Source organism: Tachypleus tridentatus, chromosome 6 (assembly GCF_004210375.1).
Source record: "Tachypleus tridentatus isolate NWPU-2018 chromosome 6, ASM421037v1, whole genome shotgun sequence".
In the NCBI taxonomy this organism is placed as follows: Eukaryota; Metazoa; Arthropoda; class Merostomata; order Xiphosura; family Limulidae; genus Tachypleus; species Tachypleus tridentatus.
This window is the reverse complement of record NC_134830.1, coordinates 133,313,161-133,327,666: the sequence shown is the minus strand read 5'-3', so window position 1 is coordinate 133,327,666 and position 14,506 is coordinate 133,313,161. Positions and strand designations below refer to the sequence as shown.

Here is a 14,506-nt window from a genome sequence, read left to right as displayed (position 1 = left end):
TCGAGTCCACGAGTTGACTGCAATCTTTACTAATTCTTGGATCGCAGTACCACCCCTCAATTATGGCCTCAATTAGCTTATCTTTCGTAGTTCAGTCTTTTCTCCGAAGTCTTTCTTTACAAATCGCCCAAAGATTTTCAATAGGATTTAAATTTGGAGAATTTCCAGACCAGTCCAACACCTTTATTTACGTTGTAGTCAGAAAATTCTTTACAAGTTTCAATGTGTGGAACGGAGCCAGATCTTGCTAAAAATGCCAGATCCATCTGGAAATCTCTTTTTCAATTCTGGAATGGCGTTTCTCTGCAAAACTTTGATGTACTGTAGTCCTCGCATCATACCTTCTACGATATGTAAGCCTCCGACGCCATAGTAGCTGAAAAAGCCCCAAAACATCTTCTTCAAGTAATGTTTTACGAACTTATTGATGTGAGATTCTCGAAGTTTCTCACCTGGAGGTCTGCAAACATTCAGACTTCTTTGACCCCGTACGAAGAAATGAGTCTCGTCACTGAATAACACTTTCCTCCATTGTTCTTTCGTCCAGTTCTTGTATTTCAGACCCCATTAATACCGTTTTTTCTTCATTGAGTTGATAAGAAGTTGTTTTTTGACTGGTCTTTTGCCATTCTAACGCAATTTCGAATGACGTAATATTTCTCAAAATTTCGTCATATATCCCAAATACAGATCGACCGTGCTGCAAAACACAGCTAATGACACCGTCTGTGTGAAAAAAATGACTATTAAAGGAAATGAGCGGACCCAGCGAGCCTACACCGGCCGCCATGCTGAAAATATTGTAAAGTGACCATTTGTTTCAATTAATTAGCACAAGAGTGTAAGTACTATTATTGAATTCACATTTATTCTAAACGTTAAAGACAGGTTAATAAGTATCATTATTGAATTCACTTTTGTTGTAAAAAATTAAATACAGGTTGATAACTGTCATTATTGGATTCACCCTTGCTCTAAACGTTAAAAGACAGGTTGATAAGTACATCTAAGGTTTAAAACAAATGTGAACCTAGTAATAATAGATTGTTCGACTCCTAAACTCCCTCGTCTCATATTGTCACGAGATTCTGCTTGAATCATACTCTCGCGTTTCATATTGTCACAAGATCTGGTCAAATCAAACCCTCGCGTCTCATATTGTCACAAGATTTGGTCGAATCAAACCCTCGCGTCTCATATTGTCACAAAAACTGGTCGAATCAAACTCTTGCGTCTCATATTGTCACAAGATCCAGTCGAATCACACTCTTGCATCTTATATTGTCAGAAGATTCTAGTCGAATGAAAATTCCACTTCTCCAGTGTCTCATATTGTCATGAGGTTCTAGTCTGATGCCTTACGATCACTAAGCGATGCCATCTGGCAAGATTAATAAAAATTATTTGCGATGTTTTTGTTGTTTTTTCTTCGTTGGGTTATTTTATTTTCAAAAAAATGTTTTTGGATTAGATTTAAGTCTTTCATTAAATACAAAAAGTGGCACGCAGCCAGCGCCTTTCCTGGCTAGTTCCCTAATTTAAACTATAAAACTATTATTCACTGTTATTTTGAATTAAATGTCCAAATTAAACTAGACATCGTTTTAACCAGTTGATGTCAGTACAAAAGTCACTTTGCTGGAATTTGGAAATATCTTAAGTCTATGGCTGCGATTGAGTAAAAACTACATGGAACATTGGATGTGGTTTTTATCACTGTTATTAGGCTTAGTGAAATGAGTCTAGTGAGATATTTAATCACTATTATCAGGCCGAACTGTTTTATTGCTTCGCTAGCTTCAGAGTTTTATTCCATAACATTAAACGCTTAGTATAAAACAAGATTTTGGACTGACTTATCTACCATATCGTCAAATGCCTTCTATAAACATATTTTTTTTATATTCTTCTGTTATCTAATAAAAGATATAACAAATTAACAATGTTTTCGTTCACCCTCTGTATCTATGATGGCTTATAGTACTAAAAATAGTTTTGATGCCGGTGGTTTTGTGGAGCTTTTCACTTCAAAACAAAGAAACCTAACGAGGGTTGCAATAGATCGAAACTTCTCAGCTGATTAATAGATTACTCAACAGGATCCTGCACAATGACTCAGCTGCAATCTCTGAATTAACCATTTTGCATCTGTGGACATTCATCATGAGTAAATACGGTTCATGTTTGTGAGCTCACAAGTATCAATTACTTAAGTGTTGAAAACTCAAACTACTAACTGAATCATTTTGATATTTTGGTGAATAAATATCCATTAAGAGTGAAAGAATGATTTAATATCTCTTGGTGACAACCAATAGAAAGAGATGATATTATCTGGATAATTCTTAACGAAGAAATGCTACCTTGATAACTTACCACTGAGTTTAATAAATGAGAGAACTTGTCCTTCAATTACTAGGGAAGGAGTATATATGAACCCGTACGATTTGTTTTAAGTTGGTAAATACAAAAATAATTAATTTCAAGTAATGTTCGAATCAACGATCCTCAATGAAGTGAGGGATATGAAAGATTACAATTTGGAAACGGTTGGTGACACTAGATGTTCGTTTGTTTGTTTTCTTTCGTGACTTTGAAGACAGACAACAGCTTAACTTGTGATTTTTGGAGAAAAAGTGACAACCTGAGAACCTCCAAGAAAGACGTGCGGTTATATCTTTTTAGATAATTCTTGATAAAGACAAAATAATTAGTGAGTTTGAAAAAGGTTTGTTTATTTTTTAATTTCGCGTAAAGCTACACGAGGGCTATCTGCGCTAGCCTTTCCTAACTTAACAGAGGGAAGGCAGCTAGTCATCACAACCCACCGCCAACTTTTGGATACTCTTTTACCAACGAATAGTGTGATTGATCGTAACATAATAATGCCCCCACGGCAGAAAGGACAAGCATGTTTGGTGTTATTGATATTCGAACCCGCGACCCTTAGATTACGAGTAGAGCACCTCAACCACCCGGCCATGTTGGGCCTATAAACAGAATTAAATCTCATGATTTCATACAAATATTAAGATAATAGATTTTTCATAGGAGTTTCTTGTATAAAGTAGTGATTAAAAGTTGTGATACGAATTCAGCCAAACTTACAGGTGTAGGAGATATAGTACTGATGCAATACTTAGTCGCTGAAGGACGAAATAATTAAATAAATGTGAGGGGGACGGAGGGAGGAAGGTGTGATACTAGTAAAGACATTCGAATTTAAGAAAACACGTTCTCTCAGGAGTAAGATGTGATACTAGTAAAGACATTCGAATTTAAAAAAACACGTTGTCTCAAGAAGAAGGTGTGATACTAGTAAAGACATTCGAATTTAAAAAACACGTTGTCTCAAGAGGAAGATGTGATACTAGTAAAGACATTCGAATTTGAAAAACATTGTCTCAAGAGGAAGATGTGATACTAGTAAAGACATTCGAATTTAAAAAACACGTCTCAAGAGGAAGATGTGATACTAGTAAAGACATTCGAATTTGAAAAACATTGTCTCAAGAGGAAGATGTGATACTAGTAAAGACATTCGAATTTAAAAAACACGTTGTCTCAAGAAGAAGGTGTGATACTAGTAAAGACATTCGAATTTGAAAAACATTGTCTCAAGAGGAAGATGTGATACTAGTAAAGACATTCGAATTTAAAAAACACGTCTCAAGAAGAAGGTGTGATACTAGTAAAGACATTCGAATTTGAAAAACATTGTCTCAAGAGGAAGATGTGATACTAGTAAAGACATTCGAATTTAAAAAACACGTCTCAAGAGGAAGATGTGATACTAGTAAAGACATTCGAATTTGAAAAACATTGTCTCAAGAGGAAGATGTGATACTACTAAAGACATTCGAATTTGAAAAAAACATGTTGTCTCAATAAACTATCAAATAAAAAAAAATTTGATGTATTGGATGGAAATAGAAGTAAAGCATTGAATAGGTTTAAAATTAATAAGAAACGATTGTGAAATGAGTTAAACGTATTAATCACACTATAATGCAGTGGAACGCCACCAGGAAAACATTTAACATCTAAATATTAGATCTGTATTACCAGTACCTTGAAGTCCCCGATTCATTTCCAAGAAATTTTATGGATTGGTGTATTGGCTTTGGACGCTAACATCTACGTTCAGTAGGTCCTGTGGAAACTGCCAGGATGTATGGTTTACGTTCAAGTTTCTTCATTGACTCTTCAGCAATGAAAAGTTTGATGATCATACATTATATTCATTAGACTTGGAATCCTTGATAATGGAGAAACCAGTTTCACCGTTCTCATAAAGAGTTTCCACAAATGGGGGTGAAGCATTTGGTAGACGAAGATTGCTGTTATCGTTAAAGATCCTACGAAATATGATGGCTATTAAGTACGTCACATCAGCTGATGTTTCGCAGTATCGTTTAACATTAAAAGTACTGATGTGGTTGGTATCCCATCCCTCAAAAAAGATCAGAAACAGTACCGCTAGTGAAGTTTTAATATATTTGGATTGGGGGGAGGCATAGGAAGACAGAGCCGTGGCAAGTCTTCGTGGAAAAACAAAATACTACATACATTTTAAATTATTACAGACTGTTTGGTATACAGAGTGGGGTGTAATAGGCTTAAGATAGGATCATAATTTATTTTCGATACCTTCTGATGACAGCTGACTTTGAAACAAAACATTCTGTCTGAAGTGCAGCCATTGTAAATTATCTTTAATATTTTATTTTCTATGTTTAAGGAGTATTTGCATTGGTCGTTCGCAATTAGTATGCCAAAACGTAAAGCACTGAACTTTTTTACGAAACAAAACAGCTCTGGAGAACCCACGAACTAGCTGAGAACGGAACAGTAATAATTTCCATATAAACCTCTTGACGTCAGAACGTTCTCGAAACCTTATCTATACGCAGATGTTTGAGATTAAGGGTTGTAAAGCTCTGTTGTTTACGCACAACGAAGTGAATTATTTATTTAGCATTAAACCAGACATTTTTAGTTTGCTCTCTTTTCTTGGGTTTCTTGAAAATCCTATATACGAGTAGAACAAATAATAACTACCAAGCTAACACTTGACCATAATAACAGTTATACAGTTAAAACTTGATGTTAAAGAAAGAGTACAAGATGGGCAAGCTGTGTTAGTTACTTAAGCACATAGCGTTACTCGTTCTTAGGTTGATCAGAACCAAAAATATGGATTAACTTAATTCCCAAATCACTACTGAAGGAAAAACAAAGTCTTATTAAAGTTGTTTTGAATTTATTTGCCTTCATGTTTGAAACAGGAACCTTCATCTTACAAACAGGACCAGGTGTGGCTTAGTAATTCGCATGAACGGGATGAAAATCTGAAGATTTAAGATTCACCTTCCTTACTGCAAAGGCATAAGTCTATCAATTAAAAAATAGGAACGGTTATATGTAGTTATGCACAAAATTGTGGAACAAACAAATGAAAGACAAAAACATCCAACTTGTACGAGTCTGGAGAAGGAGGTAGTTTGCTTCAAGATTTTAACTCATCCTGCCTCTTCTCCTATCTGTATAAATCCAGAACTTTCCAGCTCGAAAGAATCGTTTCATAATAATTTCTAAACATTTATTAACTCGAATCCTTTGTTTTTTCTAACTGACGTAACAATAAGCTTTTTCACGTAAATTTCCGCTACATTAATATTAACTTTAATAAATATTAACAGAATTTTCACATGTCACTAATTCAAAACTTATAACGATATTTTTGGCCGTAATTCAAATATTACTTCACGACATTCGTGCAGCTTGAGAAATGTGCGTTTCTCCTAAGTTCGTATATTAATCACTTTTACAATCGCTTCACTAATATTAACTTTAATTAATATCAATACATTTTTCTTGTCTCGAATTCCCTATTTATAACAATATTGTTAGCCATAATCCGAGTAATATCTCGCCAGGCTCAGTCAGCTTAAAAAATTCATGTTAGTCTTAAATTTATATACTAAGCTAAGAACATAAACTAATATTTATAAATAAAGTACAAAGGTAAAAGAAATAAAATTAATAAAATATGTTAAACAGTTTATCAAACTGTTAATAAAAGTAACAATAGAGTAATAATAGATATACCTTACTTAGGGAATACATAAACAGTAATTGTATGGTTCAACTATTATTGTAGACGTAATTATTTTTAAGAATGAAACCTCAGTCCGAGTGCCTGAATGTTTTCCAACCTACCTTAAAGGTGAATTTTACAGATAAAAGAAAACTTTGCAGTCAAATGAACTACTCATACTGATTAATTTTGCAGGTTCACATTTTTTTATAAAAAATATGTGCTAATAAATGAAACATAAAACTTGGTGCAGAAAGAGCACTTTCCGAGCGGCAATCCGAACGTTTTAGTTTTTACGTTTGCCACAAGGAAAAGTACTGTGACGTAAAAGTTGCCAAACAAACCGCCAACGCCTGCGCGTTGAATGTAAATAAACCTGGCCAGTACATACGGAGAAACAGAGGCAGAGTCTGTTTTGACTTTGTGTTCTGAACAGAGTCGAGTAGCGCCATATCAATTCGAACCTACTCTGAACGAATTTAGAGCAGTTACTTTTGACACAGATCTGACAAGTTCTCGTGGTGAGGACAGTTCCACGAGCGAGAGTAGCGGAACTGTGAGTGATACTAATAGCGCCCAGGCCAGTTGCGAGACGGTCTTATCTCCAGTGGAAGAGTGGTAAGCGTAAGTCATAACAACAAATATGGTCTGTATTATTTCACGTGCAATTTTAAGCATCTCGAAACCTGTCTGGTGTTTATAAATTATTGGTATCGCAGACTGGGTTTTATTTGTTTATACTTTGCCGACTATGGTAACTAATATTCAGCTCTTCCACACTCATGGTACCGGGTATTTATGACTCGTAACAAAATGAATTTCAATTATACGTCATAATTCTGTCTATAAAATCAAACTAGATGTAGCAGTCTGAATAGTTAATTTATCTTGAAATGTTAAATTTGGAAAATGGAATTCTTCAAACTTTTCCATGTTTAAAAATGATACAAAAACATCTACAGAATGATCTACCAGCTTTTAAACTTGGAATATACTCTATTTGGGATAGATTTGTCCACTGTCTAGACTAGGAAATCAAGGTCTCACTGACTTACATGTGCCACAAATGCAAAACACGCTCATGAATGTGAAATGTGTATGTCCAGTTACATTCTTCAAAAACTTGTACTTTTTAAATTATTATATTATACTAATTATTGTTTTTCGCTTTATGCTGCACACATACCTTTAAGTTTGTTCTTTTCGTGATGGCAAGGGATGGCTTCAGAGGGGTGGAACCTGTACGCAGCAGACTGAGATCAGTCCTCAGCTCTACACAAGGAATGATTGTGGGGACGATCCTGTCTACTGCTGATGTTTTTTTTCCGTCTCAAGCTTTGCTTGGTGTGAAGGAGTCCAGTTCTTCCTATTGACCATCCGCACCCACTGTCGCCACCTTGCCGATTCCTTCTCCTTGCACAGAAACGAAAAGAAGCTTTTGCCCGATGTCGAACCGTTTTTACAACCATAAGCAATGCAGTAAACTATGTTATCTTAAAACAAACATAAAGTAGCAATATCAAGACAAAAAATAGTCTCGCAAAGTATGTAATCCGAAAGAAGCACCGATAGATTTACATAAAACACCAGCACTGAAAGGAACACAATGGTCGGCGCGCAACGAAGCGTATTTGGCAACTATTACGTCATAGTTGTAAAACGTTACGGAAACAGCCGAACGACCGAGATTAACTTGAGATCGAGGACCTGCATAGTTTGTTTCATTTTTTACTCAAAAACTAAAGTGTTTAAAAATATGGCAACCATACAGAAATTATACCTAACCAAAGTACAGTTTCTAAGGTAATTATTAAATTTGTTGAAAATTCACCTTTAATAATGTCTTGTGAAAGATGAAAACTCATTATAAACTTCAACAGTATGATTTTACAGAAGCGTGGCATCTGGAGTGTGTGTGTGTGTTTTCTTATAGCAAAGGCACATCGGGCTATCTGCTGAGTCCACCGAGGGGAATCGAACCCCTGATTTTAGTGGTGTAAATCCGTAAAATTACCGCTGTACTAGCGGAAGACAGCATTTAAAGTACGTTATTACAACACGTTACAGTTTAGACTGTGTTTAATCAAGTATTAAGAACCTGTTAAAAATGTTTATTATGATTCAAACTGCCCCCAGTGGCTCAGTTTGCGGACTTACAACGCTAAAAACCGGGTTTCGATACCCGTGATGGTCAGAGCACAGACAGTCCATTATGTAACTTTGTGCTTAATTAAAAACAACAAACAACAACAACATGATTGAAACTAATAAAACATAGAATAGCCAAGTCCTCTGGGGAACAGAAAGAAGAACAGACCTGTATTAAGGAGAACACAATTTACTTTCACCACCCTCAAAATACAAAAAAATGTTAAATTAATAATCAACTATATAAAGATAAAATACGTTGAGGCTGTTTCCACTTTAATATTCTTTACATGTTATGACGTCACGCTAAGATATAGTACTTTCCTTTTAAGCAAAATAGTTCTTTTTTATAGCGAACACTGGTGGATAAATTTCTTCGGCTGTGTTTAGACACGATGATAATTAATTCTAGGAAAATCATGTATATATAAATGTATACACAAGTGCGAATAACGTGCAGAGATATACTATAAAAATTCTTAGTAAGATTTTTAATGTACGAAAATTCCAATCCGAATGAATATAAATGTATGTTAGAACTGCTCATATTGAGGTTTCAGTTTCGTTTGTCGTGATTAGAAAGGCTCTTCTTCGGGCAAGTCTCAATAAGACAAGTAGTTGTAGGCTAAAGTCTTTTTGTTGTTGTTTCGAATCTTCAGCGTTCATTGGGAAATGTGTCTGGAGGCTTACAGCACTAAATACTGCATTCCGATACTTGTTGTAGGCACAGCACATGGAGACCACTATGCACCTTTGCGTTTAACAGCAAACAACTGAAACTTCCATACAAATGATCAACGTTGGTTGGTTGGTTGGTTTGGTGTTTTCTGGCGCAAATCAACTAGACTATGTGTAATAAACATCCGGTAAAAAGTTAAAATTAAAGTAAAATTATTAAGATTCGTAAAAATAAATTAATGTAAAACAAAACAAATTTTAAATTTTGCGTTAAAGACATAAACAGCATTAAATCGAATTTTTATATCTAGTCTATAGCGGTAAGAGAAGAACTAAATTAATACAGGTTGTAAAGGACTTTCTGTAGCATAATTGTAATTATCATAACTCGCCAGGAAGACTAATAGGTAAGTTCAAAAATCACCGCCAGTCACCTGAAGTTGCCCTTTTCAGTCTTGGTTTTGTGTTATTTGACGTTTTGGCCATTTTCTAATTTCAAATCCAACTAGGTAGACTTTGATTCTCAAAAGGAAATCAGATTAAAAATCTAATTTATAAATTAAAATCTTAAATAGCATTAAAAAGATTAATGGCCTTTAAAAAACTAAAAACATCTGCAAGGTGGACAGTGCAACCATCGCCAGTAACACTGTCTAACGTTATGGATAAACCTTAGGACAAAACATGTTTAAAATGGCGCCGTCGTTGAGAGTCGTATTGTGACCTAAGTATCACACAGAGAACACATTGGTGCATCAGTCCCAGATAAAAGAAAATAATTAGTTAAACACTGTGACCAATGCGTAGTCTAGTTGGGACAACTTCCTCTTTCCGATCCTTACGGAAGCAAGACGGCCAAATTGCAATAGAGGGATTTATTTGGAAAAGCTTGTTTTCATATTGCTCACTCCAAGTCGACTGCCAACTGGCACGGAGCCGATCCTTGAATACAGGACCACAGTCCATGTATGGAACAGGCACAGCAGTGATAGTGCCAGAGCAGATACATTTAGCTGCGGTGTCGGCGAGCCCGTTCCCGCTAATACAAACGTGGCCTGGTATCCAGAAAAAAAAAAAAAGAAAAAAGTGGATCTTAATGAGAAATGGGACAGTCGGTTTTGAATATCAGTGAGAACAGGGTGAGAACTAACGTGAAACGATTCCAGGAACAAATAATTAAGCAAGTCAGGAATAATAGTGCAATTTGAGTCCTGCTTAGCTTCTATGTGATTCAGGGCAATAGAAATGGCATACAGTTCAGCAGTTAACACAGAAACTGTAGAAATATTTTTGTGTACAACCACAACAGTACTTTCAATCGGGAGTATCTGCTTTTCTCAGATGTCTTAAAGAAAGGTCACATTTGGGGATTGTAATAAGCCATGGTGGGATGGGCTGACCAGTGGATACAGCAATGCTATCTAAGAAGAGACCCAATTCATCCAACTGTGCCTGGATACGAAGGCCAAAAGGAACAATGGCAAATCGTCTGTTCTGAAAAAGCAAGGCCCACCAAGAAAGGAAAACACAACCCCAGGTGAGATGCTGTGTTAAGGATAAAAGTTTCGAAGCATACAGTAAAGGTAGTTGCAAATGGCAGAGGTGTTAAGGAGGTTCATGAGACTTTGTGTATAAGCTCTGGACTGGGGAAGTGCAGAAAGCCTCGGTTCAGAGCCGAAGTCCCTGATGATGACTGGGATTCAGCATTTTCAAGGCTGAGCTCCTGGCAGAACCACACACCAGTGACCCATAGTCCAGTTTTAATCAAATAAGAGCACGATATATCTTTAGTATTGAACATCGATCTTTTTTCCAAGTGGTGAAAGAGAGGACACAGAGGATGTTCAGTGCTCTTGTACATTTGACTCGTAACTGCCTGATGTGTGGTATTAAGGTCAGCTTATGATCAAAGAACTTTGTCTCAGGGACTCCAGGTAGCAAAACTTTACCGATACAGAGTTAAGGATCAGGGTAGATACCCCGTTGGTAGCATACGGTTTTATAGAGAGAAAAGTTAAAATTGTTTGCTGTAGTCCACTTCAGGAAACGATTGCAGGCAGTCTGTAGCTGCCACTCAATATACCTCATGTTTGGCGACTGACATGAGATGTGAAAGTCATCGACATAAAGCCCCTTTGCAACAGTAAGAGGGAGTAATGGCATTAATCTTTAACTGGAAAGTGTGACACTCAAAACACAGTCCTGAAGGACTCTAAGTTCCTGTAGAAAAGAATGGGAAAGTGTTGAATCCACACCAACTTGGAATCGCCTGTCCATTAAAAAAATGTTTAATAAAAATAGGCAAATGACCACGCAGCACATATAAATGGAGGTCTCGCAAAATGCTATACCTCCATAAAGTATCATAAGCCTTCTCAAGGTTAAAAATATTGATACATGATGTTGTTCTTTGAGAAAAGCTTTTCTGATTGACGTTTCAAATCGAATAAGGTGGTCCATGGTGAAACACTGTCATCGGAACTAAAACTGAGTGGGTGAGAGGAGATTGTTTTATTCAAGGAACCAAGCAAGACGAGCGTTAGCCATCCTCTTTAAGGTCTTACAGAGACAGCTCGTTAAAGAAATTGGACAGTAGTTTAAAGGAATCTTGGTATCCTTCCCAGGCTCAAAGAAAAGTAGGAGAATAACCTGGCGCCAGGCATCAGGAAAAACATTCTCCTGCCAGATCCAGTTAAAAACAATCAGAAGAATAGCAAAAGTAGTGGGAGATAGATGGTGCAGCATGTCATAGTGTACATCATCAGGTCCAACCAATTTACTACCAAACCGATAAATGGCCAGTTTGAGTTCCACCAGTGTAAAGGGTGATTATTGTCACAGAGAAATCAGCTCGAAAGGAAAGAGGTGATCGCTCTGCCCCAATCTTGATGGCTAAAGAGGTGGAGGATGAAGCAAAAATGCCAAATACCTGGCAAAAGCTTTTCCCTAGAGTATAGGCGATGCTCGAAGTATCAGCTACTTCCTGGCCATCAGATAGCAAGAACGAGAGGAAACAGAAGCATATTCCCTACTGACCTTTCAAATTTTGTTACATATAACTTTGGAACTGGTGATAGGAGCTATCTTGTGAACTTAATCCAAGGCTTCTTCTGGCTTTGACGTCTTACCCACCAGGCACGTGCACGTGCCTGCTGGAAAGCGATGCAGTTCGAGAAAGTGGGATACCTACGAAAGGTATCCCAGGCACATTTTTTAGCCTTCCTTGCCATGTGGCAGGTAGGATTTCACTTCGGACGAGGATATCGTGAAAAATGTGTCGATGTTTTAGGAATACATTGAGCAGCTGCCTGTATAATACAATGAGTTACTGCTGCCACGCAGTCGTCTGTTGATGGTTTACAGACAGTGGCAGGATTAAGTTCTGCAAAAGCAGTGAAAGAGAGCCAGTCGGCGTAATCCAGCTTATTAATTGATACTAGGTGCCACCGCAAGGCCGCCCGTCTACAGGAATTCAAGGCGAAAGTGTTGTGTTAGGGTTGAACCCCTCAACCGCCAAAATCCTATCCCCCCCTTCACGAGTCACCATGCACGGCGTGAATATTTAGATCCCAGAGGAGATAAATTGAAAGAACAGAACTTTACCTGAGAGTTTCGCTCACTACGTACAGGAATCCTTACCGAGGGGAATGATCGACGTAACATATACTTTACTAATGTGATACATGCTCTTGTGTTAAGATTTCCTAAGAAGACACCACACAACATAAGCCTATCACAGTCAGATGTTTTTCCCCCACTTCCCGTGGAACTTCTGCATTGTTTGTTGTTAGCGCAAAGCTACACGAGGGCTATCTGCGCTAGTTGTCCCTAATTAATATACCCATCTGATTATAACGTCACCACTACCGAAAGGGCGAGCATGTTTGGTGTTACGGGGATTCGAACCTGCAACCCTCAGATTACGAGTCGCGCACCTTACCCATTTAGCCACATAATGGGCTACCTGCACTGTGTCTACTACAGATATCAAAACCCGGTTTTTAGTGTTATAAGCTTTACTTATCAGTTTTACTGCTGGGCCAATGGTGGTAGACGAACGACAGAGAAACATTTGACTAATTTTGCTTGAAGTGACGTAACAGCCTTTTATTTTAATTTATAAGCTGTACGTAAAGTCAGAACTTTGTTAATAATACGGTTGGATGTTTTCAGATACGAAGTATTTTTTTCTAAAACCATTATGGCAAGTAAAGCATTACAAATCGTAACTTTATAAATAAAAGACAAAATGTTAAAATACTGCAAATAATTTTAGAAAATCATGTGAATAATTAAAATGCTAAAATAATCCTAGCTGGTTAAATTATGAAAATACTTTACTGTTGGACTTCAACAACATGAGAGGGAAGTTAAATTTACTAATCAATGTTATTATATATATTTAGAGAAAAGCTCTTCAATGTCTTTATGGGTAATTCTGTAGGCTTATGATGCTGATAATCTTTGATGGGCAGAGAACAGAAAGCTCATTGTGTATCTTTGGGCTGAACAACAATTAAATCGAAACGGAATTTGAAATAAAATACGAAATTTTCCCATTTAAATTTGACCACTTTTAGATAACTAATAAAATTATCATTTCTAAAGCATCATGAATCAAAATTCACCAAATCTCCTCCTTGTTTTTAAACAGTTCTTCTGTCCTTAAATTCATTACAATGTATCATAAATACCTCCAGTTTTCCTATAACGATTTTTTTTTTATCAAACCAAATTGTTTAAAAGTAACGATAACTAAACAGACGTGTAGTTTGGCTAAAATATAATCAGATTACTTCAGCAATATCAGAAGTTCTTTGCTTTTGGCGCAATACTAGGTGAGTCTAGATGGCGGGGTACTAAAATTATTATTATTTTTTTAATATAGCCATGCCTATTTATCTGCTTGTTCTTCGTGTTAATCTATCTATTTATAAAGAGAAATATAAGAACAGTCCAGTGGAATATGTAATAAAATAACAAGTCCTTATTAATAAATAAATAATTTTAAGGTTTCTGAAGCAAGTCATAAACTGGTTTTAGTTTGTTATCTCTTCTTGTCCTATTTACTGGCCCGGCATAGCCATGTGGGTTAAAGCGTGTTCGACTCGTCATCTCAGGGTCGCGGGTTCGAAACCCCGTCACACCAAACATACTCGCCCTTTCTGCCGTGGGGACGTTATAATGTGATAGTCAATTTCACTATTCATTGGTAAAAGAGCAGCCCAAGAGTTGGTGGTGGGTGGTGATGACTAGCTGCCTTTCCTCTAGTCTTACACTGCTAAATTAGGGACGGCTAGATCAAATAGCCCTCAAGTAGCTTTGCACGAAATTCAAAACAAACCAATCTAAAAAAACAAAACTGATTTATAGATATTTGGAGACTGGGCACACGTGTTTACTTATAAACTGACAAAATGTATCTAAACAGTCATTCAAAACGAGGGTCATAAATCTACATTAGTTATTTAATGATTGCATATATGTATATATTCACTTCTTATCTACAGCTTGAACTTTAAACAATGCTTGGACAATAAATCATCTTCTTCTTAGACTAACAATGGCATCTGAAAGCCA

General features: G+C 36.6%; 1 protein-coding gene and 1 long non-coding RNA gene across 10 annotated transcripts in view; both read left to right on the top strand.

Moving 5' to 3' along the window:
• The window catches only part of LOC143253709 (uncharacterized), a 397,296-nt gene that overhangs the window by 254,248 nt on the left and 128,542 nt on the right, over positions 1-14,506 (top strand). The gene's annotated exons all lie outside the window — the stretch shown is intronic.
• LOC143253698 (uncharacterized) overlaps positions 1-14,506 on the top strand; it is an 82,786-nt gene that overhangs the window by 20,491 nt on the left and 47,789 nt on the right. The gene's annotated exons all lie outside the window — the stretch shown is intronic.